The sequence below is a fragment of the Neolamprologus multifasciatus genome, chromosome 7 (genome assembly GCF_963576455.1).
Source record: "Neolamprologus multifasciatus chromosome 7, fNeoMul1.2, whole genome shotgun sequence".
In the NCBI taxonomy this organism is placed as follows: Eukaryota; Metazoa; Chordata; class Actinopteri; order Cichliformes; family Cichlidae; genus Neolamprologus; species Neolamprologus multifasciatus.
Genome location: NC_140445.1, coordinates 67,410,031 through 67,423,253, shown reverse-complemented (window position 1 = coordinate 67,423,253; position 13,223 = coordinate 67,410,031). Strand labels below are relative to the sequence as shown.

The following is a 13,223-nucleotide window of genomic DNA, read 5'->3' as shown; positions in this document are numbered from 1 at the left end:
CGGTGTTACCCTAATAACAAACCGTGGGTAACACAGGAAGTCAAAGCTGTCCTCAACATGTCCCCACCCTCACCCTTACTACAGAGCCCTCTCCCCACTCTCCTTCCTCCCTCGCTTCCCCCCCTTCCTGACACTATGACACCCCCCTCCTCCAATCCCTCTCTCAGCAGCAGGACATCTTCCCCCCCTCCTTCCAATCATCTCCCAGTGTCACAGTGGATCAGGTCAGGCGACAACTGAGGAAGCTTCGCCCCAGAAAGGCAGCAGGTCCGGACAAGGTGTGTCCGAGGATGCTAAAGGCGTGTGCTGCTGAACTTGGGGAGCCTCTACAACGAGTCTTCAATCTCAGTCTGCGACTGGGGAGAGTGCCCGCCCTATGGAAGACATCCTGCATCATCCCGGTCCCCAAAGGAACCGGCCCAATGAGCTGAATGACCTCCGACCGGTGGCACTGACGTCACATCTTATGAAGACTCTAGAGCGGCTCTTCCTCAACCTCCTCCGACCACAGGTACAACATGCCCAGGACCCACTACAGTTCGCCTACAAGGCGGGTGTTGGAGTGGAGGATGCCATCCTGTACCTCCTGCATAGAGCCCACTCACACCTCGATGGGGGAAAAGGCACAGTCAGGATCCTGTTTCTTGACTTTTCCAGTGCCTTTAATACCATCCAGCCCTGTCTGCTCCAGGAGAAACTGAACAGGATGGAGGTGGACCCCTGCCTGGTGGCTTGTATCTCCGACTACCTCACCGACAGACCACAGTACGTCAGGCTGAAGGACATCACGTCTGACACTGTGGTCAGCAGCACAGGAGCACCACAGGGAGCTGTGCTGTCCCCTCTTCTCTTCACCCTGTACACCTCTGACTTCTGCTCTTAATTATACCACATTCAGAAGTTTGCAGACGACACAGCCATCATGGGGTGTATCTGGGATGACCAGGAAGAGGAGTACAGAAGTCTGGTGAGGAACTTTGTCACATGGAGTCACACAAACCACCTGCAACTCAACACCTCAAAGACTAAGGAACTGGTTGTGGACTTTGGGAGGTCCAGAGCAGGTCCACTGCTGGTTCAGATAGAGGAGGTAGAGGTGGAGGTGGTCAACAAGTACAAGTACCTCGGGCGGTGGGTGGACAATAAACTGGACTGGTCATGCAACACAGAGCACCTGTACAAAAAAGCCCAAAGCCGACTGTACTTCCTGAGGAGGCTGAGGTCTTTCAACATCTGCAGGAAGCTCCTGAGGATGTTTTACCAGTTGGTGGTTGCTGGAGTACTTTTCTATGCTGTGGTGTGCTGGGGGAGCAGCACAGCAAAGAAGGTCTCATCCAGGCTGGAGAAACTGATCAGGAAGGCTGGATCTTAAATAAGCGTCACACTCGCGGAAGCCGATATACCCGCCAAAACGCAAATTTAAACGCAATTTATCGAGACTTTCAACCCCAGGTAGGCCAATTCTGGATGTTCGGATCCACATTATATCAGCAGCTCCACCGTGAACTATGTTAAAAACAAACGCCGCTCACGCCTCACAGACGACAGCTTACAGTCCTGTAAAGATGAAGTGACTTCGTACAGACGCTTTGTTCAGAGGTTCAGGAGCAGAAGTCCCTGAACTGTAAACATATCACGGCAAACCCAACGATGTTTGCATGAACACGCTTTTCAGCATCTCTTTATTGACCACTTTTCACACACGGTTGCTGTACGTATACAGCCGGTGTTAAAGCTCACAGCCCCACACACACCAACACAACAGCAGAGAGAGCACAGACGTAAAGGCGCCAAGGCGTGACTGCGGGTGCTGCTCAGGTGCGTCCGCCTCTCCTGCAGCGGCGCTGCAGACCACGCCCCGCCACACACATTAACCAGGTAAAATACATATTTAGGCAGAATGTTGCAAATATCTATTTTTCTGTTTTTAGCAGCATAGAGCTTTTTTCCAATTATTTTTTAAAAGCCAGGTCAAGGCTCCAAAAGCCCAAAGGCGATGTGAGGGTGGCTCACAACAGTTTTTGTTTGCTGGATCATTTTAGTTCAGCTTTCCTTTTGTTATATTTCTTTAAGAGTTCAAAATGTGTTAATTACATAATTAAAATGTAATTTTCTCTGTAGCACTTCATGGATTTCATAAGCAACACACCTTAGTTGTTCACACAAAGCATAAAGGTAAAAAACAATATATACAGTGTTATCTTCATTTTAGATGTCAACAAGTATTTGCGGCTCCCAGTGTTTTCTTTTGCGTGGAAACTCGGTCCAAGTGGCTCTTTTGGTGTTAAAGGTTGCAGACCCTGTCATGGTCGGGAGTCTGTGACTCTGTGTTTATGTTAAGTTTATTATTATTCTCTGGTTTTGGTTATCTTGGGTTTTTGTTTCACGTTTCATGTTCCTATGTCTGTGTCCCCCAGCCTTTAGTTGGTGTGTTTCCTGTTTTACTTTGAAGGTCTCTGTCTGATGTCAGTGTGTTCTTTTTACGTTTCCCCTGCCTCGTCAGCTGTTATGTCTCCCAGGTGTGTTTCCCATCCCCTGATTCCTGGTGTGTGTATTTATAGTGTGTGTTCCCTCGTCCTTGTGGCTGGTTCGTCTGTCTTATTCCCCTCGGTCATTCTGTGTATTTTGCCCCGTCTTCCTGTGCGCTGTTCTCCCTGCGCTGTAGGTTCCCTCGTTCATGTTCAGGTTTTGTTTAAGTTTAAGTTTTAAGTTTTAGTTTTCCCAGTTTAGAGTGTTTTCAGTTCTGTTTCTCGCCACCCTTTCTTTGTGTTGTACATCACTGTCGCAATAAAGCTCGCTCACCTCAGAAGCCACCTGCATTTTGGGTCCTTAATAATTCACACGGCTTGCCCCGGCAACCCGTGACAGACCCCTGCCTTAGGCAGCAACATTAGAAGACATAGCATACATTTACACTGCTATGCAGATGACACCCAGCTCTATCTGTCCATGAAGCCAGATAACACACACCAATGAGTTAAACTGCAGGAATGTCTTAAAGACATAAAGACCTGGATGGCCACTAACTTTCTGCTTCTTAATTCAGATCAAACTGAAGTCATTGTACTCGAGGGGTGGCTGTAGCTCAGGAGGTAGAGCAGGTCATCTACTGATCGGAAGGTTGGTGGTTCGATTCCTGGCTTCCCCTAGTCTGCATGCCAAATATCCTTGGGCAAGATACTAACCCCAAATTGCTCTCCGATGCATCCATCGGAGTATGAATGTGTGTGAATGTTATCTAGAAAGCACTTAGAGAGATGTGCTTGTGCGAATGGGTGTGAATGGGTGAATGCACAAGTTGTGTAAAGCGCTTTGAGTGCTCAGAAGAGTAGAAAAGCGCTATATAAGAACCAGTCCATTTACCATTTACCATGTACTCGGCCCTGAAAAGCTTAGAAATATGGTCTCTAACCAGATTCTTACTCTGGATGGCATTACCTTGGCCTCCAGTAACACTGTGAGGAACCTTGGAGTCATTTTTGACCAGGACATGTCCTTCAACGCACATATTAAACAAATATGTAAGACTGCTTCCTTCCATTTGTGCAACATCTCTAAAGTTAGAAATATCCTGTCTCAGAGTGACGCTGAAAAACTAGTTCATGCATTTATTACTTCCAGGCTGGACGACTGCAATTCATTATTATCAGGAAGTCCTAAAAACTCCCTGAAAAGCCTTCAGTTAATCCAAAATGCCGCAGCAAGAGTCCTGATAGGGACTAGAAAGAGAGAGCATATTTCTCCTGTTTTGGCTTCCTGTTAAATCCAGAATTCAAAATCCTGCTCCTCACATACAACGTCTTAAATAATCAGGCCCCATCTTATCTTAATGACCTTGTAGTACCAGTACCAGTACCAGCTGTATAGAAACTCCGTCATGCTAGCTAGTACGCAGCAGGAAAAAGTCAGAATAATGAAAATAAACTCCACCTAAACTTGGTTTATATCTGACCCAGATAGACTGCAGGTCATAACTTCTTACCTGAAGTGCAGTTCACACTCGGACTGGCGGCGGCCTCCCTCCTGCCTCCCCTTTGCCTCCTCCACCTGCTGGCCTCCTCCACTTGCTAATGTTACAGAATCTGGAAGCTCCGCGATGCCACCACACGAAGTAACGAGTAACGAGCCTATCTGAATCCCAGTAACGACTAACGTTCCTGATTTTGGCATAATAACTAGTTACCGTGCTCGTTACCACAATAATAACGTAGTTACTGTAACGCGTTACTTAATAACGCATTAGTCCCAACACTGCCTTTTAGATCCAGATTTGTGTTAGAAGTTCAAACTGAATGGAAAGCATAATTTTAACAGTACAAAATAGCACAACACAAAGACCAACAAATACAAATAAGGTGATAACTCATGCAGACACATCCCTCTCTCGCTGTGCCACCTACGTCAATTTTCCTCATCTACACCTCCTTTCTGTCTGCCCTTCCCTCCCTCCCCATTTTGCTCCCCTCCTTTCCTCATCTCCTCTCTAATGCGTCCATCTTTCTCTCCCTGTTCAGCACAGTAGGGGAGAGCAGCTTTTGAAACTCATTAAGTAAAGACCTACAGAGCTCTGTGGTGTGCATGTGTGTTGTGGATGTCTGGTTTTTCTGTACATATTAAGAATTTATGACTTATTACTATGTGTCTACTTGTGGTCGTACTAATACCAAGAAGAATGTATGAAAGTTGTGCTCATGTGGCTTCTGAAGATTCTTGTCTTTGTTTTAACCATCTGGTTTAACGTTGTGTAAAAAAAAAAAGGCATAACTTCTGGTATCAGATTTCATTTTTACAACCCCATGTCAGAAATGTTGGGAGCCATTTGACTATTTCACAAAAATATTCCCTTATTTTGAATTTGATGGCATCAGCACATCTCAAAAGTGTTGGGACAGTGCCATGTTGTTATAACAGAGGCAGTATGTAGTTTAGTGTTGTCTTGCTGAAATATGGAAGACCTTCCCTAAAAAAGACATTTCCTTCAGTTTTCAGGCCCCTCTTCTGTGGAACCAGCTTCCAGTTTGGATTCGGGAGACAGACACTATCTCTACTTTCAAGATTAGGCTTCAAACTTTCCTTTTTGCTAAAGCATATAGTTAGGGCTGGACCAGGTGACCCTGAATCCTCCCTTAGTTATGCTGCAATAGACGTAGGCTGCCGGGGATTCCCATGATGCATTGAGTTTTTCCTTTCCAGTCACCTTTCTCACTCACTATGTGTTAACAGACCTCTCTGCATTGAATCATATCTGTTATTAATCTCTGTCTCTCTTCCACAGCATGTCTTTATCCTGTCTTCCTTCTCTCACCCCAACCAATCACAGCAGATGGCCCCCCTCCCTGAGCCTGGTTCTGCCGGAGGTTTCTTCCTGTTAAAAGGGAGTTTTTCCTTCCCACTGTCGCCAAAGTGCTGCTCATAGGGGGTCATATGATTGTTGGGCTTTTCTCTGTATCTATGAAGCGCCTTGAGGCGACTTTTGTTGTGATTTTCTATATAAATAAAATTGAATTGAATTGAATTTCTAGGCTGTTGTTCTTAAACCTGTATATGCCTTTTAGCGTTGATGGTGTCTTTCCAGATTTGCACACTGCCAATTCGATAGGTTCTAATCCACTGCCATACTACCAGAGATGCAGTCTTTTAAATGGATTGCTGATAAGAAAGCAGATTGTCCTTCTCCACATTAGTCTCGAGGACACACTGTCTATGTTTTTAAAAAAGGCATTTCAAATTAGGATTCATCTGACAGTTTTCCACAGTTTTCCTCATATCCATTCTAAATGAGCTTTGGCCCACAAACATTCATTTACATTTCTCCAGAACCTTTTGAAATATGTACTGTAGGCGAAGAGAGATTCAACATTATTATCACTGTACCAAACTACATTACATTATTCTGAATTGGAGATAAATTATCTGAATTTCAGAAGCGGGGCCATGCTTCCAAACACACCCCTTCTGCGTCTTATGTATATATGATCTCCCCAGTTCTACAAGCTGTTCGTTCTCACTCCCGAGGCGTAACATGCCGACGTTTTGTCACGTCCCGCGGCGTTGCTGATGAGCGCAAAAGGAGACCTTCGGCGTTCTTATGGTAGGCGGCGGGTTATGGCTGAAATCCAGTGCAATGACGCGCCCGCGGTAATAGACGTTCCAGCCCTGTATTCCAGCCCTAAACCTAACCTTATCCCTAGCCCTAACCATAACCTTTTTCCTGAGCTTAACCAGGACTTTAATGATGTTAAATAGCGTGTTTCTAAGCGATTTGAAGGAAAAGAGTGAACATGTGTAGATTGAGTCCATACGGTTCTCATAATTCCTCATTTTTCCGAGGTCGTCCTTTAGGAACGTGGTGGGTAGCCGAAAACGTAATATGTTGACGATTTGTCACCTAGCCTAAAATGTTACGCTTTGGGAGTGAGAACGTGTTGACAAGCTGTTCGTTCTCGTTTCCATGCCCCACCCTCACACCCTTCTTCTCATTAGTACACAGGAATCTGCCAGGTCCGGGAGCCGCCGCCAGTCCCCATCGAGGTTTTCCCCAAACCACAGCTCATTTCTCAATTAAGCTGTGGTGGGGCGTGGTCTGCGGTGCCGTGCAGGGAGGGCGGACGCACCTTCACGGCATCCTTAATCACACCCGCCTAGTTAAAAACACAGGGACTCAGGGGTTGGTGTGTGTTGTGGTGTGACAAATATTGAATAAATGGCTCAAACCTATGATCCCTGGACCCGCCGTGTCTCATTCACACCACACAAGCCATTCGCCTTTATCTACTAGAAACACTACAAAACCTAAAATGAGGACGTGGGCCCAGCGAGTGAAATGATTCCATGTTGATGTAGAAAGATTTTTGCAGAGTGGTGAACCTCTGTCCGTCTTTACTTTGGAGAAACTCTGCCTCTCTGAGATGCTGTTTTTATACACAGTCATGTTACAGAACTGTTGCCAGTTAACCGAATTAGTTGTGAAATGTTCCTCCAGCTGTTTCTTTTTTGTGACGCTTAATTTTCCAGCATTTTGTTGCCCCATCACATTTGTGTAGATGTGTTGCTGCCATCAAATTCCAAATGAGCTGATATTTTACTGACTTAGTAAAATGTCCCAGTTTAAACACTTTTCTATGTCCTGTTGTACATTTTCATTTTTTTTATTTAAAGAGCATTTTACACAGCATCCCAACTAAATGGAATTGGTTTATAGAACAAACCATTTTGTCAGAAATCTATGAGATCTTCACTCAGACCACAAATAACACTAAGTAATCAAAATCAGTACTGTGCAATAGTGTGCATTTTTCAAATGCGCCTCTTTTTTGCATCGATAGTGGCTTGATGTTTGCAACCCGGAAGTTTTCCTGGATTCTGAATATGAAATCCACATTTGATTCAAGTCTTTTTCCTAGTCCCAATATTAAGCTCATTAAACCCCTGCAGACTTTGTTTCTGTTGTAGAATATTCTTCACTGAACAACTGGTAGGTACGGAGTCCCGCAGGGGACATGGGAGAAAAAAAAAATTAAGACGGACTTTTGCGAGATCTCGCAAAACAAACTCGGGATCTCGCAAAAGTTTTGCGAGATCTCTCAAAAGTTTTAGCCGCATTCTTCGGCCTTCACGCTGTCACTTGGTGTTCGCTCGCTCGCTCTGTGGTATAGTATCGCTTCCTGTTCCTGCTCAAACACAGTGGTGTTTCTGAGTAGCTTATTTGCTTAGCAGTTTAATTAACAACTTTTAAATACATTCTTTTTTCACAGTATAATCTTCACGTGCTTCATCCGAAGCACACTTTCTGTGTACTCACTACCTAATTTATAGTATTCACTCACTGTCTCTGTACTGTTTCGCTAGCTTAGCTCGTAGCCGACCCGTTAGCACCATGGCTACTTCACCTGTCCCTCCTGCACTTTCTTGCTCATTGTGTCAGATGTTTAGTTACTCCTCGGCCTCCTTTAGCAGTAATGATATCTGTAACAAATGTAGCATATTTGCAGCTCTGGAGGCCAGGATTACTGAACTGGAGACTCGGCTTTGCACCCTTCTCTCACCCTCAGCTAGCCAGGCCCCTGTAGCTGGTGCAGCCGAAGATAGCGTAGGCCCCGCTAGCTGTTCCCCGGCAGATCCCAAGCAGCTGGGGAAAGACGGCTGGGTAACGGTGAGGAGGAAGCGTAGTCCTAAACAGAAGCCCCAGGTACACCACCAACCCGTTCATTTGTCTAACCGTTTTTCCCCACTCGGTGACACACCCGCTGGGGGTCAAACTCTGGTAATTGGTGATTCTGTTCTCAGACATGTGAAGCTAGAGACACCGGCAACCATAGTCAATTGTCTTCCAGGGGCCAGAGCAGGCGACATTGAAGGAAATTTAAAACTGCTGGCTAAGGGTAAACGTAAATTTAGTAAAAATCATAATTCACGTCGGTAGTAATGACACCCGGTTACGCCAATCGGAGGTCACTAAAATCAATATTGAATCGGTGTGCAACTTTGCCAAAACAATGTCGGACTCTGTAGTTTTCTCTGGTCCCCTCCCCAATGAGACCAGGAGTGACATGTTTAGCCGCATGTTCTCCTTAAATTGCTGGCTGTCTGAGTGGTGTCCCAGAAACGATGTGGGCTTCATAGATAATTGGCAAACCTTCTGGAGGAAACCTGGTCTTGTTAGGAGAGATGGCATCCATCCCACTTTGGATGGAGCAGCTCTCATTTCTAGAAATATCGACAAATTTATTAAACCCCTCAAAATATGACTATCCAGAGTTGGGACCAGGAAGCAGAGTTGCAGTCTTACACGCCTCTCTGCAGCTTCTCTCCTCCTGCTACCCCCCCCAAAAACCCATCTCCATAGAGACTGTGTCTGCTTCCAAAAAGACAAAAAACAAACTAAAAGCCAGCAACAAACAAGTTAAACATTTACAAAGAAAGAATAATACAGTATCCACATCTGAACCAAAGAGTAAAACAGTGAAATGTGGATTATTAAATATTAGGTCTCTCTCCTCCAAGTCTCTGTTAGTACATGACTTAATAATTGATCAACAAATTGATTTACTCTGCCTTACAGAAACCTGGTTGCAGCAGGATGATTATGTTAGTTTAAATGAATCAACACCCCCGAGTCATTCTAACTACCAGAAATCTCGAAGCACAGGTCGAGGGGGAGGTGTGGCAGCAATTTTTCACACCAGTCTATTAATTAATGAAAGACCCAGACAGACTTTTAATTCATTTGAAAGCCTGATGCTTAACATTGTCCACCCCAGCTGTGAAACTCAAACCAGTCTTACTTGTTATCATCTATCGTCCACCTGGGCCTTACACAGAGTTTCTGTCTGATTTCTCAGACTTTATATCTGATTTAGTTCTGAGCTCAGATAAAATAATTATTGTGGGTGATTTTAACATCCATGTTGATGCTAAAAATGACAGCCTCAACATGGCATTTAATCTGTTGTTAGACTCAATTGGTTTCTCTCAAAATGTAAAAGAACCCACCCACCACTTTAATCACACTCTAGATCTTGTTTTAACATATGGCATAGAAACTGAACATTTAACAGTGTTTCCTGAAAACCCTCTCCTGTCTGATCATTTCTTGATAACATTTACATTTACAATAATTGATTACGCAGCAGTGGAGAGTGGACTTTATCAAAGTAGATGTCTTTCTGAAAGCGCTGTAACTAAGTTTAAGAATATAATCCAGCCACTGTTATCATCGTCAATGCCCTGTACCAACACAGAGCAGAGCAGCTATCTGAACGCTACCCCAACAGAGGTCGATTATCTTGTTAATAATTTCACCTGCTCACTACGTACGACTCTGGATACTGTAGCTCCAGTGAAAACTAAGGTCTCTAATCAGAAGTACCTGACCCCGTGGTATAATTCTCAAACACGTACCCTAAAGCAGATGACTCGTAATCTGGAGAGGAAATGGCGTGTCACAAATTTAGAGGATCATCATTTAGCCTGGAGAAATAGTTTGTTGCTTTATAAGAAAGCCCTCCGCAAAGCCAGAACAGCTTACTACTCATCACTGATTGAAGAAAATAAGAACAACCCCAGGTTTCTCTTCAGCACTGTAGCCAGGCTGACAAAAAGTCAGAGTTCTTTTGAGCCAACCATCCCTTTAACGTTAACTAGTGATGACTTCATGAACTTCTTCACAAATAAAATTTTTATCATTAGAGAAAAAATTACCAATAATCATCCCACAGATGTAATATTATCTACAGCTACTCTTAGTACCATTGATGTTAAGTTAGACTCTTTTTCTCCAATCGATCTTTCTGCGTTAACTTCAATAATTACTTCCTCCATACCATCAACGTGTCTTTTAGACCCCATTTCTACAAAACTGCTCAAAGAAGTCCTGCCATTGATTAATTCTTCGATCTTATATATGATCAACCTATCTCTAATAATCGGCTATGTACCACAGGCCTTCAAGGTGGCTGCAGTTAAACCTTTACTCAAAAAGCCATCTCTAGACCCAGCAGTCTTAGCTAATTATAGGCCAATCTCCAACCTTCTTTTCATATCAAAAATCCTTGAAAGAGTAGTTGTCAAACAGCTAACAGATCATCTGCAGAGGAATGGTTTATTTGAAGAGTTTCAGTCAGGTTTCAGAGCTCATCACAGCACAGAAACAGCTTTAGTGAAGGTTACAAATGATCTTCTTATGGCCTCTGACAGTGGACTCATCTCTGTGCTTGTCCTTCTTGACCTTAGTGCAGCATTCGATACTGTTGACCATAATATCCTATTAGAGCGATTAGAACATGCTGTAGGTATTACAGGTATTGCACTGCAGTGGTTTGTATCATATCTATCTAATAGACTCCAGTTTGTGCATGTAAATGGAGAGTCCTCTTCACACACTGAGGTTAATTATGGAGTTCCACAGGGTTCAGTGCTAGGACCAATTCTGTTTACATTATACATGCTTCCCCTAGGCAGCATCATTAGAAGACATAGCATACATTTTCACTGCTATGCAGATGACACCCAGCTCTATCTGTCCATGAAGCCAGATAACACACACCAATTAGTTAAACTGCAGGAATGTCTTAAAGACATAAAGACTTGGATGGCCACTAACTTTCTGCTTCTTAACTCAGATCAAACTGAGGTCATTGTACTCGGCACTGAAAAGCTTAGAAATATGGTCTCTAACCAGATTCTTACTCTGGATGGCATTACCTTGGCCTCCAGTAACACTGTGAGGAACCTTGGAGTCATTTTTGACCAGGATATGTCCTTCAACGCACATATTAAACAAATATGTAAGACTGCGTTCTTCCATTTGCGCAACATCTCTAAAATTAGAAATATCCTGTCTCAGAGTGATGCTGAAAAACTAGTTCATGCATTTATTACTTCCAGGCTGGACTACTGCAATTCATTATTATCAGGATGTCCAAAAAACTCACTGAAAAGCCTTCAGTTAATCCAAAATGCTGCAGCAAGAGTACTGACAGGGACTAGAAAGAGAGAGCATATTTCTCCTGTTTTGGCTTCCCTTCATTGGCTTCCTGTTAAATCCAGAATTGAATTCAAAATCCTGCTCCTCACATACAAGGTCTTAAATAATCAGGCCCCATCTTATCTTAATGACCTTGTAGTACCATATTTCCCTATTAGAGCACTTCGCTCTCGCTCTGCAGGCCTACTTGTTGTTCCTAGAGTATTTAAAAGTAGAATGGGAGGGAGAGCCTTCAGTTTTCAGGCCCCTCTTCTGTGGAACCAGCTTCCAGTTTGGATTCGGGAGACAGACACTATCTCTACCTTTAAGATTAGGCTTCAAACTTTCCTTTTTGTTAAAGCATATAGTTAGGGCTGGACCAGGTGACCCTGAATCCTCCCTTAGTTATGCTGCAATAGACGTAGGCTGCCGGGGATTCCCATGATGCATTGAGTTTTTCCTTTCCAGTCACCTTTCTCACTCACTATGTGTTAACAGACCTCTCTGTATTGAATCATATCTGTTATTAACCTCTGTCTCTCTTCCACAGCATGTCTTTTATCCTGTCTTCCTTCTCTCACCCCAACCGGTCGCAGCAGATGGCCCCGCCCCTCCCTGAGCCTGGTTCTGCCGGAGGTTTCTTCCTGTTAAAAGGGAGTTTTTCCTTCCCACTGTCGCCAAAGTGCTGCTCATAGGGGGTCATATGATTGTTGGGCTTTTCTCTGTATCTATGAAGAGCCTTGAGGCGACATTTGTTTTGATTTGGCGCTATATAAATAAAATTGAATTGAAAAATTGAATTGAATTCGACCTCCCTGTCACTACCCGATCTGTACCGGAAACCCGATCGGTACCCCGCATGCGCAAATCTTACGTCACTTCCTCTCTTTGCCAACATTGCGACACTCAATATATTTGAATGATACGGTTAGCGCCCAGTTAACTCCTAGCATTTCTCAACAGCTCTGCCTCCTTTTCGACTGCCCGGGACATTTAAACAATGGATAATCTGTATACAAACAATTTCATGCTTTTCTCCTCAACAGAGAGCGTTCCCCGATTGAACAACAGCGCTGTAAAATAAGAAGAATGGCGCCTAATTACAGACTTAATAATATTGACTTAGCAATGTGTCACGTGAAGATTCAGCAGCCAGATGACGTGTTTACTTACACTTGACAGTGATAGCGGACATCATCATCACTATTCCAGTCAATCCTCTCCACACAGACAAGCATAAACACACTTGATTATCACAAAATCAAATTTAACACACGTTTGTAATGACGCTAATTCAGTTTACAATAGGGCTCATTCGCTCGGTCAGCAGGTGGCAGTATCCTCGTACACTGGGGAGTAAACTGACATTAAACGAACAGAAGAAGAAGAAAACATCTGCACATGCGCAGTAAGGATCAGGGAGTCCTGATCCGTAACTATCTTCTTATTTTTCGTTTTTGTCTTCATTGTACTGAAATGCTTCATTATTGCAAACATTTTAAGAGATACTTATTATTCTTAACATTTTAACAGATACTCTGACCCATAACTATCGTAAAACGCTACGACCGGAAGTAGACACCTTTCGCACATGCTGGGTACCGATCGGGTTTCCGGTACGGATCGGGTAGTGACACTCCCGTTAGCTCGAAGCTAACCCGTTAGCTTCCAGTTAGCTCGAAGCTAACGGGAGGTCGAGACCTACTACAGCCGGGAGGAACACCGCTTTCCCGGCACATCGTGCCTCGACCTCCGACAG

General features: G+C 44.0%; 1 long non-coding RNA gene across 1 annotated transcript in view; it reads right to left on the bottom strand.

Moving 5' to 3' along the window:
- LOC146515990 (uncharacterized) overlaps positions 1-12,623 on the bottom strand; it is a 101,961-nt gene extending 89,338 nt beyond the window's left edge. The window contains exon 1 of the long non-coding RNA XR_014874860.1: positions 12,276-12,623. This is a non-coding gene — a long non-coding RNA (uncharacterized LOC146515990). The remainder of the gene's footprint in view (positions 1-12,275) is intronic.
- Between the last annotated feature and the right edge of the window lie 600 nt (positions 12,624-13,223).